The 4,918-nt window shown below is 35.1% G+C and overlaps 1 pseudogene; it reads left to right on the top strand.

The window, feature by feature from the left end:
* Positions 1-3,022: 3,022 nt before the first annotated feature.
* LOC132035525 (senescence-specific cysteine protease SAG39-like) lies at positions 3,023-4,341 on the top strand (annotated as a pseudogene).
* Positions 4,342-4,918: the final 577 nt, after the last annotated feature.

Consider the following 4,918-nt stretch of genomic DNA (forward strand, 5'->3'; position numbering starts at 1 on the left):
TCCCTTTGTTTAGCTTATAAATACTTTTAACGGAAAAGGCTCAATATGCCATCCAACTATCGGAAATGGCTCATTTATGCCACTCGTCAATAGTTTGGCTCATTTATGCCATCGAACTATGGAAATGGCTCATTTACGCCATCGAACTATGAAATGGCTCATTTATGCCACTCATCAATAGTTTGACTCATTTATGCCATCGCCGTTAATAAAAATGACTCATCCATGCCATATTTCATTAAAGCTGATTTTACAATATCATATATGACACGTGGCCTCCAACTAGATTATGGTTGTGAGTGGGTAAGGTGTATGGGTCGGATTTTTTATTAATTTGGTATTTAAAATTGGCCGGTTTAATTGAACGATATAGACCTCTAATTGGAGGCCACGTGTCATATACGGTATTATAAAACCGGCATTAATAAAAAATGGCATGGATGAGTCATTTTAAGTAACGAGCGATGGCATAAATGAGTCAAAATATTGATGAGTGGCATAAATGAGCCATTTCTATAGTTGATGGCATAAATGAGTCCATTTCCTATAGTTCGATGGCATAAATGAGCCAAACTATTGACGAGTGGCATAAATGAACCATTTCCGATAGTTGGATGGCATATTTGAGCCTTTTCCGTACTTTTAAAGTCAGTCCAAGGAGGTCTGATGTTTTGTTCAGAGGCTTATTTTACAGGAGTTTGATGTTTGGGTTTCATTTGGAGTCTTCCTCACAAGTCTGCATACTTTCTCATAATTCTTATTTGGATGATTTCTCGATTTATTGTCATGCTAATCTTCTCTATATCATCCCGATTTTATTGGATGTCCCCGAAGGGACAGGTTTTGCAGGCTTGATTTTTGAAGTTGAAGGATTTGACAATCGAGTATTATATACTGTCTACTGATTGTTTGAAGTGTTATCGAAGACTCGCTTGAGATGCGCTTAAGCCCTGAAACTACATGCTAAATTGAGTGCTTCGCCTAATTTAAGTATACTTCACCGCATGCACCAGAGTGTTGAGGCATGCGCCTCATCGCCTATGGACCGACTATTAACGTCCATAAAATTGATGTCTGTTTTTATAGTAGTTATTGTTTCCGAATTATATGCATATTGTTTTTATTATTTTTCTTCAAATTCCACATTTTTTTTTGTGTGTTCTGCATTTAATTAAAGCCCCACAATACATATCTTTTTTGCCTTTTGATATCATTGGCAGTTTGATGCAGTGTTTCGTGGTAGAATTCAATTACTGACAACATGGGCAGAGCTAGGGGTGCTGAAAGGGGTTAATCCAAACCTCCTTCATCGGAAAATTCTACTGTGTATATAAGGTCAAAACGCTTAAAGAAAGAACCACAAAAAGCTCCTGATTGTTTTTCTTTTGGGATCTCTTACATCATTTCACTCTTTAAGGGGAAAATAAAGAAAATGTACCTAATAAACTAGAGCAACTGGATCATGCCTCACGTCTTGGACCTGTATAACTAACAAACAACACACTGATTTACATGTTGGTGCATGGCTCTTTTGTTCTTGCCATACTTCCTTTCATTTTCTAGAAATAATAGAACATAGATGAGATATTTATCATTCATGAAAAAGGGGCAAATTGATGTCATCGCTTTTTTTTTTTTTTTTTTTTTTTGGCGGGGGGTCGGGGGTGGGGGTGGGGGTGGTTGGGGGCGGGGTTTGTTCGCATTTCCCAATCCCATTAAAGACCAAATGAGAAGCCCTAATGATCAATTACTAGTCCAGTGTTTTATCGTAAAACTGTTTGACTTGTACCAATAGTTCCAACACTATAGTCAAAAGAAAAAAATTATTATCATAAAGTTGTTAAGATCATATCATTTGCAGAAGCAGAGCAGCGTGCACGGAGTATATCTTCATTACTAGTCATGTAGTAGATGCCCCGGCCCATTTTCGAATATAAAGCCAGATATTTTAACTAAAGAAATATAATTTGTGTTAGTACAAGTGTACAATAATAACAACAACAACCATATACCATTGTAGTCCCACAAGTGGGGTAGTTATATAAAAGCAAAATTTTCATTCCACTCCTTTAATATTTTAACTTCCATTTTGATGAAATTATTTAATTCAAATCAAATTTGGAACCGAAATTTGACATTATAACTTATGTATCCTAATTTTCTGAAGTTATTTAATTCTAAATAAATAATCTATATATAGTTAATGAACTTTTAAGACAAATACATAATTTAACTTGTGCGAGATGGAGGCTATGCCCTCTTAATTAGGGATTAGGGGTTCGAACATGGATATGGAAAAAAAATCTTTGGAGGAAGCGCTCTCCCCGAATAGGCGCGATGCAGTGCGAATTATCTGGATTAATTGGGCTCAAAGAACGTGAAAATGAGGTAGGAGGTTCGATAGCTTTTGAAAAGTAGACTTTAAAAACAAAAACAAAAAAAATTGACATAAATAAATAAGATTAGGACCTAAAAAGTAATTAATTAAAAAGTTTTTAAAAAAATTGAAAATTATTGTAGGACTACAAAAGTGCGATCTCGATAGCTTTTGAAAAGTAGACTTTAAAAACAAAAAACAAAAAAATTGACTTAAATAAATAAAATTAGGACATAAAAGTAATTAATGAAAAAGTTTTTAAAAATTTGGGAAATTATTGTGAGGACTACAAAAGTCCTCACATTCCCTCTTATATATAATAGTAAAAACAAAAACAAAAAAAATTAACATAAATAAATAAGATTAGGACCTAAAAGTAATTAATTAAAAAGTTTTAAAAAAATTTGAAAATTATTGTAAGGACTACAAAAGTCCCATTGAGCTCGATAATTTTGAAAAGTAGGACTTTAAAAACAAAAAACAAAAAAATTGACTTAAATAAATAAAATTAGGACATAAAAGTAATTAATGAAAAAGTTTTTAAAAATTTGGGAAATTATTGTGAGGACTACAAAAGTCCTCACATTCCCTCTTATATATAATAGTAATATATTTGTCACAATTATTGTTAAATTGCTGGGATTTCCAAGGAATTCAATTGAAAATTGTTACAATAGATAACAGCAGAATAAGACTGAGTACTATAAATTCATTGCTCCCTCTAAGTTATATTTCATCCACAACATTAAAATACAAATATATTAAAATCAATAGAAAGATATCAGGTAGTGAAAAATGGCATTGACATTGAATTGGAAGCTTTCTTTTGCAGCTCTACTAGTATTGTCAATGTGTGCTTCTCATGCCACATCTCGAGACTTGTACGAGGCCTCAATGGTCCAGAAGCACGAGCAATGGATGGGTCACGTTGGACGGGTGTACAAAGATGATACAGAGAAGGCAAAAAGATTCAAAATATTCAAGGACAATGTTGAGTACATTGAATTTGTTAACAAGGCTGGGACTCGACCTTACAAATTAGGCATTAACGAATTTGCTGATTTGACAAATGAAGAATTCATAGCCGGTCGCAATGGATACAAAATATCTTCACATAAAAAATGGCCAAAAATCACATCATTCAAGTACGAAATGTGACTGCTCCAGCTACCATGGATTGGAGAACGAAGGGCGCTGTTACTGGAATTGGGACCAAGGGCAATGTGGTAAGTTAATCAAATTAAAATCAAGTTTCATAATCTCATTTTAGTGAATATACAATAATAAAATGATCTTATCACCTAATACTAATGTAGGATGTTGCTGGGAGTTCTCCGCTGTTGCTGCTACAGAAGGAATCAACAAAATCAGAACTGGTAAGTTGATCTCTTTATCAGAGCAAGAACTGGTGGACTGTGACACAAGTTCGGATATGGGATGTGAAGGAGGTCTTATGGATGATGCTTTTAAATTCATCATCAAGAACCACGGGCTCACTACTGAATCCAATTACCCGTATGAGGGAACTGACAGTACTTGCAAAACAAGCAAAGAGTCCAATCATGCAGCGAAGACCACAGGTTATGAAGACGTTCCGGCTAACAGTGAATCAGCTTTGCTAAAAGCAGTTGCAAATCAACCTACATCCGTGGCAATTGATGCTAGTGGCTCAGATTTTCAATTCTACTCGAACGGTGTTTTCACTGGAGAATGTGGAACTGAGTTGGATCATGGTGTTACTGCAATTGGTTATGGGGAAACTAGTGATGGCAGTAAATATTGGTTAGTGAAGAATTCATGGGGAACGAGTTGGGGTGAGAACGGATACATAAGAATGAAACGAGATGTTGATGCAGAGGAAGGACTTTGTGGAATTGCAATGCAAGCTTCTTATCCATCTGCTTAAATGGATAAGAAGTTTATATGGGGGCTTTTGTTGTTGATTATTCTGTAAAGATTAATGATGTGGGTATAATTTATGTGCTGTATCTGTACTGTCTTATGTATGTTACAGACTCAGCAGTTTGTACATTTTAATTGTAGAACAAAAGCTTGTGTATATAAAGATTGGTAATACGAGTCAAGAGATTATGTCTTATTATTATTGCCTTTTAAATTTCGTGGTTCCAAAAGACTAAATGCTACATAATGATATCCAACTCCTCATGTTCAATATAAAAAACGGAAAAGGGTCAAAATTACCCCTGAACTTTGAAAAATAGTTCATCCATGCCCTTCGTATATCTTTGGTAATTATACCCTTAACGTTATACTTTGGGCCAAATATGCCCCGAAGTTTAACGGCTTGCACGTGTCGACCTCTCGGTGGCTAACTTAATACCACTTTTATTTTTCACCCGATCCAATAAATACGGATCCGACCCGTTCAAATTAATACCTAACCCATCTAAAAACCCATCGGACCCAAATATACCCAAACAAACCTAAATCTAACGCTACTCTCTCTCTAAAACAAAACGCAGACAATAGCTATCGTCTCTCTCTCTCTATCGTCTTGACCTCCATGGCTGACTTCTCTAT

The sequence above is a fragment of the Lycium ferocissimum genome, chromosome 10 (genome assembly GCF_029784015.1).
Source record: "Lycium ferocissimum isolate CSIRO_LF1 chromosome 10, AGI_CSIRO_Lferr_CH_V1, whole genome shotgun sequence".
In the NCBI taxonomy this organism is placed as follows: domain Eukaryota; kingdom Viridiplantae; phylum Streptophyta; class Magnoliopsida; order Solanales; family Solanaceae; genus Lycium; species Lycium ferocissimum.